Source organism: Solanum verrucosum, unplaced genomic scaffold, assembly GCF_900185275.1.
Source record: "Solanum verrucosum unplaced genomic scaffold, falcon-dt-bn FXZP01000037.1, whole genome shotgun sequence".
NCBI classification, from domain to species: domain Eukaryota; kingdom Viridiplantae; phylum Streptophyta; class Magnoliopsida; order Solanales; family Solanaceae; genus Solanum; species Solanum verrucosum.
The window spans coordinates 614,584-627,697 of record NW_026020240.1 but is presented as its reverse complement, the minus strand read 5'-3'; the positions used below and the strand labels follow the sequence as shown (position 1 = coordinate 627,697).

Below are 13,114 nucleotides of genomic sequence, written 5' to 3'. Positions count from 1 at the left end.
TAGATCTAGCAGCGGAAAACTTTTCAAAGGAAGCTTGCACAGTAGCATCTATCATAATTTCTTCCGTCTCAGTCAAATCTTCATTTGCATCTCCCTCAATCTCTTCATTAGCCCTTGTGTCTGACTCATGGTCAGTTATCTGTTTCGCTCTACCCCAAGTTCATTGATCTTCTTAAGCAAATTAGGCATATCTAGCATCTCCACTATTCCAAAGACCATGGGCACATCAATGGCCTTTAGTTTGTCTACATCTTTGCGTAGTTTAGCAATGGCAGCTTTTAAAGTCGTCACCTCCTTTGTGGCCCCTTGGTTGTTCTCACACATCGCTATTCTGGCTACCAAGGTGATAATGGTAGTGCTCAGCGGTGTTATAGCATTAGTTACAGCAATCTAGATCATGCCTGGAACAGAGGCTTCTAGGCTAGCAGCTCGACGATTAGCAGAAAGAGCCAACTGTCCCATCCGGAGTAGGGAAGCCCGGGTGAGAAGAAGCCGGGAACTAGCAGCAACAATAGTGTGTCTTGGCAATTTTGTAGCAACAAAAGAACCTTGAGTATCAGTGGGAGTAATAGTGGCGATGGATATGCTTGAAGGCCTATGGGTCGGAGCAGGTAGAGATGTTTTTGCAGGCAATGATTCTGTGTTGGCTAACTCCACCAATGCTGCCTTCTTCATTTCTACTTGATCCTTAAGGTACTTGCCTTCGATCTTCCAGATATCAGTAGGGGTTGTGGGCATCACTTCCACATCCCTCTTGGTAGCTTGAGGTAGTTGGGCTCGTTTGCATAATTCTGTGATCAAGACTGGGAATGCAAGTGAGGTTTGGCTCTGCCTTGCACACATGAGTATCTCTGAAGCGACAATTGTTCCCAAATTTATCTGAGTCTCCTCTATAACGCAACCCAGGCAAGCTGCCTTGGCGAGGCGAAGGATTGACTCATTCTTGGATGGCATAATTGTGTTGCTGATAAAACTAAACCAGGACCTTCCTGCTATGTTTACTTCTTTCTTTTCAATCGGAACTCCTTCCACTAATAACTTGGGAGTCTCATCTGCAATTAATGGGGCTAACCACTTTTTCATCTCATCCGGATACTTTGTTCTAATCAAGTATTGGCAGTGATCCCCAATATTTGTGGACATGCCCAAGACTGCGTTGATTTCCTCACTATCACACTTTACCTTTTTATCTCGGACAACCACATAGTCGACTTTATTGAAGGCTGCTGCTAGTTGTTTTTGTTGTGGTATTAGTGCATTGTATGCACTATAGAACTCTCTTACCCAGTTTGGAATATAAGGGCCATGGGGTTTGGTGAAGATTTGGAACTCGTGGTATCTCAGACATTCCATGATCTCTAGGAGCCAGTCTATAACCCCTTCTATGTACAAACGCTTTTCCTCCAAAAAGTTTCTTGGCCTCGCAGCCTTTACTTTATTCATAGATTTAGGCGGAGGACCTTGCATTGGAGTTGCTAATACCATTTCCTTCTTTGGAACTGGAGGTATGGTGGTGGTTGGTTGGTAAGTCCTGGCCCTAGATAAATTTCTCAGCTTCTTAATTTGCCACTCGGCCCTCTGTGCTATTAGCATATCTTCCTCGTTAGAACCCACGTCTTTTCTTTTAGACTAGTCGGGGTCATTTCTATAAAAGCCATTACTGTCGATGCTTGCATCTGATAATTTAAGGATCTTGTATTTGCCCTTCCCGTTTTCACCAGTTGTGGAATTTTTAGCAACTTTGCTTCTGAACACGTGAGTATCCTCTTTGATTGTAATCCTTTTCGTTTTACTTCGAGGTGGCTTGCTTCTTTCTGCAACCTTAGATCTAGCCATTTCTGCAAAGATTTCAGAAGAAGTTAAAACAAGTAAGCCAAGTTCAGAGAGATGCAATTACAGACAGACTTGTCAAATAGATCGGTGAGTCGCCAAGTTGTTTTTGGCGACCAGGACTTTATCCGCCGAAGGATGCAGTGTAAAAGGGTTCGAGGATGCAGACAAAGCGCGATCAAAGCGACTTTTTGCGAGTCACCGTATGCATTTGACAATCAGGGCTTTTTGGCTGAGAGTACAGAACACTAACTACAAGTAGCATAAAATTAAAAAGCATGATGCAGTCCTTTGGGCCAACTGCCAAGTGATTCGGTAAGCTGGTCTCAGCACGCTGAAAGGCCTAAATTCATCAGAGAGGCAAAGCACATGACCTAGGATAAAAGTACCTGGAATGGGAGCATAAATATCATAATTAAATGCAGGGTTTGGGAAACCAACCTTTTGGGCAGATTAAGTCAAGATTATGATGTTGAGTGGTAGGTTATTATAGATCTGAGCACTACTAAAGTAGCTAGAATACTTACGAGGTGCAAAAATTCTGAAAATACTAAATTGGTGTGATTTTGTGAAAATCGAGAGTGAGAGAATATGAGAAAGGTTTGAACGTCTAGACCCGTGATTTTATAAAATCCATCCAGATCTAATCCATTTGGCGACATTAGTTGGATTCACTTCGCTACTTGGCGATCCGTCGAGTGTTCATCTATCCCATCGAGTTTTACAGGACCCTCAATCAAAGTGATGATCCAAACGGCGGTCATAGTAGCAATCGTCGATCTAGTCGACGATTCGCCGGTTAGACTTGTGTACTTCATCCTGTACTTTTTCACAAACTTTTCATGCCCAATTCTGCAAAATCAAAACACCTTTATTTTTCAAAAAAATACCAAGAAGAAAGTAGTTAAGGGCTTTGTGTTGCCTCCCAAACAGTGTTTTAGTTAACGTCGCGGCACGACGTGGGTTAGCATCTAAATTCCACTATTAGGGTTAGCCAAAACATCATTTAGCAACCCCTTGCCTTGTGTCTGATGGATGTGAGGCATTACATGACTCAAGAGAGTTTCAATTAGCTAGATAGATCTTGAGTGAGAACCGCTCATATGGTGTAGCACTTCTACATTTTCCTTAATCTTCTCTAGCACTCTATCTTGCTCATTTAACTTCTGCAGAATGGTTAATAACATATCTTTGATATGTTTACTTTCAATCCCCATAGATTTTCCCTGCTCAATAGGTAATCCGCATTTGCGCTTTTCTTTGAACATCACCTCCAGTTCCTCCACCTCTTGGGTCAAGTTATCCATCTGACCCAGCAAAATGATCAATTGCTGGTCTTTCTCAGTATCCTTATTGGTTTTAGCCACAAGGTCAAGGAATTTGGCCACGGTCACATAAGAATATTTTTCACGACCACCTGGCATGAGTCGATCGATTATCCCTATGTTTACGGGATTCAGACTCCTATAGAAGCATTCCAGTAGAACTAAATCGGGGATTTCATGAGTTGGCATTGTATCAATAGTGTTTTAAACCTCAGCCATGACTCATGCAAAGGTTCTCCTTCTAGATGCTTGAAGTTCAATTTGTGATCCCTTAATCTTATCACGTCTTCTGAGAGGTGATGTAATGACCCTAAAAACGAACTAGTGAAACTAGAGTCTCACATGTGAGTTTGGAGTTGAGAACTTGATGAAATGATGAGAAATGGCTTTTGAAGTTTAGTTTAAAGAGATTTGAGGTCAAACGTCAAGGAATGACCGTGACGTCCGGAAACTATTCATTTGAGCTAGTGAGTTGTAAGGGTCAACTTTAAATAGTCATATCTTTTAGCTCAAAACGAATTAGGTGAACCATTACCTATCCAATTAAAGGTCTCCGAGTCCTCTTTCCAACGCCACCGAGTTTACCCGATTCCGACCTTGGAGTAAAAATTTATGCCCGAAATAGTGAAGCACTATCAAAAAGGACGAGCTTAGACGGGTTTAGGGAAAACTTTTAAGTTGACGAGCTTAGATGGGTTTAGGGAAAACTTTTAAGTTTAACTTTGTGGGCCCTTAATTCTTTTCCTAAGTTGAGTTCCTATTATTCTTTGCCTTTCCTAGCAATTATAAAGCCCCTTTTTTTTTACCAAAATTCTTCCATTTAAACCACTCCAATTAGGAAGAAAAAAAAAAAGAAACCCTTCCTCTTTCAAAAAGGTTCTCTCTAGAACCCCATGGAAGCTCAAGGTGAAAGATGGAGCTAGGGTGGATGGTGGTTACTGATTTCTTCTCCAATTTCGTTTGGTTCTTGAAGATTAAGGTATGGGGACTCTTCATCTTTGATTCCTTCTTCAATCAAAGAGTCAATCCAAAAGATTTCAAAAGTTGTTCAAAAACTCAAAATCCTAATTTCGATTCTAGCATGGGTTCTTGCATTAAATGTTTTTTAATGATGATTTATGTTATTATTGATGGTTTTAAGAAAGGAAATTCCATGAACCCATGTCCTTGCAAATTTCCTAAAGTTGGCTTATGAAGTGGGGTTATTGTTTATGATTGAATGATGATAGAATTATGCTTAAATTGAGTTGAATAGTTGATTTCTATTATTATCTGTGCTTATCTATTGTGAATTATTGGAGAGTTGAGGAATGATGATTGTGGCTTTGGAAAAAGGGTAAGTTGGCCTAACTTCATTGTTAATGTAGAATTGATATAGAATTTTGATAGATTGATGTGTGATCCACTTATGGTGGAGGTGTCTACTTATGGAATGTAGTATGATTATGGCCTTGAAGGGATTATATGAGGAATTGAAGTGTTGACATAATATCATATATGTGAATGTGATGCAAAGGATTGTGATGAGGTGTTCAGGTAATATTCTAATTGGAATTACGTATAACTTTAAAATGAGATGAGGGATATATATATAGGTGTATATGTATGCATTTTGGGCAGCACACAAATTTTTGGGCAGCACCTTTGAAGGACAGCTGCCCAAGGGATAAACATCACTTGTTTGACTATATATTTTCACCCCTCCTTTAGTAATTTCGTTTTCCTTAAGCCTTAGAACATTACAAACTTATATAAATAGATTGTTCTTCAAAATCACAAGAAAAAACTTGGTTCTTTTGGCTGGAATTCGAGACACACACTTCTTTTTGGTAAATGACAAAATCTGTTTCCGAGCTGGGTAGTGTTTGGTATTTTATGCATATCTCTCGATCTAGAAGTTAGTTTGCAATGAACAAATATGATTTGGAAATCTAACTCGTATACCTACAACTCTTATGTTTATGTAAAATGCTAATTTAACTGTTATGGATATGAAAAATGGGACGGAACACAGGGAAAGTTCTGCCCAGATTTCGGAAATTGAAATCCTTCATGTTCAGCTGTAGTGTTTTGAATATATCTTTTTGTACAAAATGTATTTTGTGGTGATTCTTGTTTGTTTGCAACCTTAAGAGATGTAGTTACATCTTTCATGAAGGTTATAAAGTCTAGTTTTACCGTTTCCCTGTTCAAATCTAACTTGCGACTTGGGGTACCAGGCTGGACAGATTCACTGTTTTGGGAACATATTTGTATTTGTACATGCTAGACTTACTTACGATGATGATCCTGTTTTACGTCGACATTACTGAGTTAATAGAAGTTAAATAAGTTATGTAATTATATTTTAAGGTTATATATACTCGTGTACAAGCTGAGAACCTTGATACATTGGTCGGGCTATGGCTTGAATTCTTGATGTTTTGTCGGACTGTTTCTATGCTAAAGCCCGAGGTTTGTGTATAAACTTGTACTTGTACTCTTGTTATTTTCTTGTATATTTGAAGGGTTATCTTGATACCTTGGCTACTTTTTTCACTTGGCATTGTCATGTTGGTATCCCTTAAGGCATTAAAGATGCTTGTGTAACTCGCCCACTTGTACAGATTGTTTGATCACCTAGAACTCTTGTTGGGACCTTGTCCTTCTTGTGGCTGTGACTTTGTCACGCTTGGCATGCCTCTTGATTCGGATCACTTGTCATCTTGACTCTGGATTTTTAGTCCGTCTTATGAATGGAAGTTGTCCATTTTATGTACGAACTAGAAAACCATTTTTAATATGGTTCTTGGTTCTCTTGATTATTGGGCTTTGACCCTTCTTGATACAGGGTGTCGACCCTTCTTGATACTTGCTTGTGCTTGGTGTGACGACATAATGTATATATTGGGCGAGTCTTGTTATTGAATCTCTTGGAAATTGGTGCTATGAGCATTCTTGACACTTGGATCTTTAAGTGTAGAACTTGATGCCCTTAATGTGAACTCTAGTTTACTTGATAGGTTCTACACCGTGTAGGTAGTAGTATGGGATGCTATCTACACATGCACGAGTAGCCTTTGAAGGTGCTAAAGTGAGTTCCCTAAGTCTATATGACTAAAGTGTGAAGTCCCTTAAATGCATGAATATGTCCTAAATGACTTTAAAGAAGAATGTTGACTTATTGTCTAAATGATTTGTTGAATGAATAGCTTATGTTAATGAAGTGAGTTACTTGGTGTGTTACCTTGAAGCATGATGGTTCTTGTCTATAGTAGCCTTGAGGAACACTTAGGTGTGTATGAAGAGGTTGTATGGGCGGTCATTTCATGTCTCACTCAAGTGGGTCTTAGGGTAACTTTAGATAAGGGTCCTTGGATGATGAAATGAGTATGTCTATAATGTGGTTAATGTCTTATATGTTGGTCATGTTCTATAATATGTCTAATATGTCAATGTTCATGAAGTTTTACTAAAATGGCATAAGGCATGACTTTCAACCAAATGTCCTTTTTAGCATGTTTTTGCATGGTTTCCATACTTAGTACTTAATTGTGCTAACCCCTTTCTTTCCCTTTTTGGAATAAAGTGTAGGGATTTGGAGATGATGGCATGTCATGGCTATTTGATAGGTTTCTAAGTGTTGAAGATGAGGACTTGGTGAGTCCTCATATATTCGAGGACAATACCCAATATGTTCTTTTATGTCTTTTTAGTATTGTTTAAGTTGTGTATGGAATTAGTCCCGAATTTTGTACTCTAAAGTATTAAATGGTTTTGAGACATCATGTATAAGGTCTAGAAAGTCTTCCGCTTGCTATATTTTTTTTTTATGAAATGTTTTCTTGGTAAAGAAGTTTTTAATTCCTTATGGTTTTAGTGTCTATGCGATGAATGAATGCTAAGAGGCTTGTATTAGACCTCTTCGAGGTCGAGTACGCCGGTTACGACTAGGGGGTGCTCCCGGGTCGTGACAGGTGCTCCGTTGGTCCACCATCCCCATCATGTATACTCATTATCCTGTCTCAACGCACAAACAGCTTGACAAAATTAAGGATTAGGTAAGTAGATTACAACTAAAAAGAATAAAAATTCTACTAACCTAAAAATTCTCAAATAACAACACTCTCCGGAAGCGGCGCCATTTTGATGTTTATCGTGACCAACGACCCTAACCTACGGTATAACTGTCTACGATCGTCGACAACATAGTAACCCAACTAAAGGTTGGGGTCGTGTCCCAAGGGAGTGGTTTTGAGAATTGATAGAAAAATAAAATTAAGCTCTAACTAGTCGTAGCTAAAGATATTAACGAGTAAAAACATAGTAAATTAAAGGGGGTGACACGAAAGTGTCAAATATCAATTTGGGGTTTTGTCACAAGTAGTAAAAATAGCAAAAATTAACAAGAAAATCAAGTATGGGGAAATGTTCTTGGGGTGTGACCGCAATACAAGTTGAGATAAGTAGTTGGGTACATGCTTTTGAAAGGAAATTTGTAAGATAATAGTGACTAGGCTAAGCTTTAAATGGAAATAAGTTCCCTCTCTGGCAACTTACCCCGTTTCAAATGCGTTCCTCTCGGACACCTATTTGTCGCATGAAGATCAGCCTACGCCTTACCCCACTCACTCTCTCGAGTTGAGTGTTAGGATATGGGACTAGGGCTCACCCTCTCGGGCTGAACCTCATGTCGACCCACTTTTTAGGCCATCAGTCTAGTGGTCTTGGTTTCGTGACCTCCCTCTCGGGCAAGCCGAAAACACATGGGTGGTTTTGTATTTGCAACTATAAACCCTTTAGATTAAATCACAACCACTAGGTGAAATCACCATTAAACTACATCTAACCTATCAACAAACAAGACCCAACAATAATATCAACACATATTTGCTAAATCGCCCCAAGTATGGGGGGTTTTAGCCACACATCAAGAAATAACAAAATACACCTAAAATGATAGTAAAATCAAATGGGTATAAGAAATTAAACCTTGATTTAAGCAAAGGAAGAATAATGGAGAAGACCCACTTCCAACTTGGGGAAGATGAAATTCTTCTTTCTTCAAGTCTCCCAAAAACTCTCTCCAAACTAGAGAGAAAAATATCCAAAAAGTACTATTATATTCTGCAAATTAAAATAAATGTTCGACTCTCTAAAATTAATAATAAGTTCAGTATTTATAGACTTCAGAAAATAGCGCTGGCAAATATTTCGACGAAGTTAGTCGATATCGCCGAATGACTTCGGCAATTCGCCTTTCGTCTATCTCATCGCCATTTCGTGCTTGTCGTCCGCATCTTCACGTTCTGGACCATTGGGTGGTATAGTACTGCTTTGTGGAACTATTTGGCGAAGCACCGACTGCTTCTTTCATCGCCTTTTTTATCCTTCTCCTTCAAGGCTTCACGTACTGGAACAAAGGGCAAAGTAAATCCCTTCGGCGAATCGCCAAGTGTGCTTGGCGATGCTCAGGCTTCAGCTCCTTCGTTCTTTTCAGCCCTTTTGTGCCTAAGTGTCCATGCTTTCACTAAAACTTCAAATACCTAAAATTTAAGAGTTTTCATCAGATATTTAGACAAAATAAACATTCGAGGACACTATTATTATCAAAATAAAGCCCTAAATGAGTCCAATTTGTGGACTCATAAAAAATGCAACATTCATGTACTGATAATGAAACATGTGGAACTGATGCGTGTATAATTGTATAAGCTGGCCTAGCAAGTTTAATTCATGAACTAAACGAATCTACACAACTAGGGTTCTAAATTTCATGCAAGGAACTAAGCAACAATGTTACAACAACATGAAAATCTGATTAGGAACATTCTAACAACTAATCCACAACAATTTCTAACATTCTAAGAAACCCTAGGCCTAGACAATATGGAGGGAATCAAGAATCTGACTGAATTCTAGGGACCTAATAGGTGAAAGAAACCCACTAGTCAAATCCCACATACTTGATGACGAATTTCACGGAGAAATCTTTTGATTTTGGGGCTGGAACTGAAGAAACATTGTTGCATTCTTGGAAGGGTTTGGGTCGGCTCTTTTCTCCTCTTTTGTTCTAAGTGTAATGATTTTTAGTGAATAAATCGCTTAGGGAAAGATCTGACAAGTTACTAGGCTTAAACTAACCAAAACTACGTAGTTTAAGGGTTAAACGACGTAGTTTAGAAGTCCAACGCATAGGGAAAAGACCAAATGACCCCTGACTTAAAAGTCTGACGCAGCCAAACACGACCCCTCTGATGAACCGTCAAAGGGACCACGGACCGTCAAGCTGGTCGTGGTCCTTGGTTTGGTGGTTGCTTGTTCTGGGACTCCCCTTTACGGTCCACTTCACGGACCGTGTGAAGGACCACAGACTGTGAAGGTCGTCGTGGTTTTTCACCTGGGGATGGGGTCTACTGGTCAAGTTAACGAGCCTCACCACGGCCTGTCGTCGAGACCACGACCCATGGAGGGCTTCGTGGTTTGACGCCTGAGCTTAAGAGGTCTTGTCTTCCTTCCACGAGCACCAGTACGGCCCGTGTGGTGGTCCACTGCCAGTGAAGGGTCCCGTGGTCCGCCAGTTCTGGGCTGGGTATGAACCCAAGAGTAGGTCGACGAACTGTGGTCTCTTTCACGGTCCGTGAACCCTGCCGTGGTTCACTGATTCTGGTGTTCTTCTGCTGCATTTTTCTAAGTCTGACTTCCGAGGTGTTACAACTATTGTCCTTGCGTCGTTGTTTCGCATGTTCACCATCTATGGATCGAAGAGTGAAAAAGATTAGATACGAATTTGAATCACCAGATATCAATTCGAATCAAGTTATAGCACGAAAGGAAAAGAAGATAGAGAAATTTTCCCAAAGTCGTGTAGCCTCTCGAAGAAAAATACAGACGTCTCTATACTGTTCCGTAAGTCTCTAATGGAATCATTTTGGTATAACGAGATCAACGAACCTAGGGCTCTGATACCAACTTTGTCACAACCCAAACCGCCATGATTGACATCTACGCTAACTCTCCGGTGGAAGAACCATTACTACAACCCAAATAAATAGTACTAACCAAAAGACAGACATTTAAAGATGTGGAAATAGGTTTAAATAATCAATTTAAAAGTTGAGTTCCCATAAACTCAGTAAGTTATCAAAAACAAACATAAACAAGCGAAAATTCAACCCCTAGAACCTAAAAGTCATTGTACCAAAATTTCTAACTAAACGGCCTAAGATAAGGGGATGCAATCTCAAAACAATTAAACATAAAGTAAGAGTCTGAAAAGTCTAAGTCCAAAGGAAATGGATTAAGATCCTAGATAAATCCATGGTAGCCTGAAGGAATTTAAACTGGTTCACCCTTGAACTCGACAAGTTAGTGATCTCCTAACTGAGGTCTCACAACAGCCGCCTAAAAATGTCACTCAATAAAGAAAGAACAAGTGCAGTGTCAGTACATATACAAAAAGAATAATAATTTACCAGTTCATGCCCAATATATTAGTTTCACAATATCAATCTCAAATGCAACAGTCAATGATGGTCCTCTCATGGAACCCACACTCAAACTGTTAGTGTGTCGGAACGTGACACCTGATACAATAATGTGTCGGAACATGACACCTGATCCAATATGTGTCGGAATGTGACACGCGATCCAATTATGTGTCGAAATGTGACACCCGATCCAATCAACCACAGTCACAAACACAATCAACACCACAATGAATGATTTACACATTTGTGTCGTACAATTAGGTAACAGGTTCATTGCATGCTACAGAATCACAATTAGTCATTTCATTAGATTCATTTCATCTTTCCCTATTCACATACAAGAATGAATACAATGGAGCAGTTAGTAGGCATATATAACACTGAGAAGAAATCAAACCATCATCTACCTTGAAACTAAGCTTGAACACTCTTAAGGAACTTGAGCTTTCCCTTTCTGGAGTCTCTCAACTTTGTTCTTGGTCTAAAACAAATAAATTAAGCAAATAATGATTAATAATAGAGGCCTAATCTACCCGGATTACATTCAAATTCTAACCCTTGGCCAATCCCATGATCCTAACACCCAACTAGGGCTTTTTCCACTATTAAATTCAAGCCAAAACCCTCCCTAAGGATAAATAACAAGGATTTTTAGTTCTAAGAATCAATTGATGAATTAGGGGAGTAATCAACTTACCTTTAGCGCGAGAATTAGTGAAATACCAGAAGAAATAGTCATAGGTCGCCCTTTTTCTCTCCAAGAACGAAGTTTGTAGAAAAATAATGTTTTTGGGATTTTTCCCATTTTACTCGCGACTGGCCCACCATAGCGGCACCGCTATGGCAGGAATAATCCTGTCGTGGTGGATTACATGGAGATAGAGACTCAAAATCTGTGTTCCATGTCTCCATCTTAAAACACACCCTCAATCATTGACGTTCTAAAACCATCATTTCACACTAAGATCAATTACAGGAGTTCTACCCACCCGAATTCGATTCCGTAAAGCCGTAAAGGCTCCTTATCGTCTTGGCTATCCATTTAAATCATTAAATGCATAATCAAATCCTCCATCCATTACCGGATTACTTTAGACCTCACCTGACACAGATTTCGTCCAAGTCTAGCCTAGGCTGGAAATTTCCAAGTTACTACTCAGAAGTGTTCTGGCCCAAATTCCTTCCCCATTGGTTTATCCATAACGACGGAAACAAGTCGTTACAATAACTCATTTTTTTTATAATATTAGTTAAGAACATATGTTTATTAATTAATATATTTTTAAAAGACAATTTATCTTAAATATTTAACTTCATTTTATTTATAAAGTTTCTTATTTGTCTAATATAAATTTTAAATATTATTTTTAAAAGTTAATATAATCTTATGATCGCATGTGCATTCAAAGTTCAAACAATACATTTGTAATTATAATGTGACAAACAAACATGTATGTGTAATTCTAATTACTCCTTCCGTCCAATAATAGTTGTCGACTATACTTAAACTAGTTGTCCAACAATGCTTGTCCAATTTAAAAAATCAAGAGATAAATTACTCTTTGTGTCTATTTTACCGTTGCTATTAAATACTCAACTTTTATCATCTAACACATTTATCAAATCATTAAATTTAATAAAAGTCAAAGAATAATATAGTATTATTACCCTTGCTATTTATTGTTTCTTAATGGGTGTACCTAGGGCTGTTCATGGTTATGATTAAAAAACCAAATCGAACCACAATCTGAATCAAGCCGATTAAAAAAATTGATATTTGGTTGGATTTAGTTAGGTTTGGTTTTAAATTTTGAAAACCGATATTATATGGTTTGGTTTTGGTTTTACTAAAAATAAATCGCAAAAATAATCAAATTGAACCGATAAATTAGATATATAAATTTTATAATTATTTATATAATATTCATAAATAAATATTTTATTGAATTTTAATTAACTGAAGTCTTTAACTTTGCAATTTCCTCAAGCCCAACTATAACAATCCTAAGTCCAAGTTCATTAAAATCCATTTTAGTCTTTACCTACCATACTTCGCAAAAATAGTCACACTTTCTCTTAATTGAAATACTTTGTTCGTGTAGTGATAACTCTAGTATTGCTTAATTGCTTAATAGAGCCGACAATGACTTTTTTGTGGATTGTTCATGTGCTGGATATTTGTATCTATCGACGTAAATCCTCAAAAAAATTACTATTACTTTCAAAACGGATAAATCAAAAAAACTAAACCAAACCGAACCAAATCGACGGTTATTTTTTTCGTTTGATTTGGTTTGGTTTTAGAAATTTAAAAAACCGACTATATTGGTTAATTTTGGTTTTAATTAATAATCGATCCAATCCGAACCACAAACACCTCTAAATGTACCAAATCAGTAGTGAATAATTATTGTTGGACAGTAGGGGTAACTTTGCAAAAAAACCTAAATATCAAAATTGAGTGAGTTAGAAGGTAAAACACGTATTGGG

The 13,114-nt window shown here is 38.2% G+C and overlaps 1 protein-coding gene across 1 annotated transcript in view; it reads right to left on the bottom strand.

The window, feature by feature from the left end:
* The window catches only part of LOC125832840 (uncharacterized), a 592,533-nt gene that overhangs the window by 222,721 nt on the left and 356,698 nt on the right, over positions 1–13,114 (bottom strand). The window lies entirely within an intron of this gene.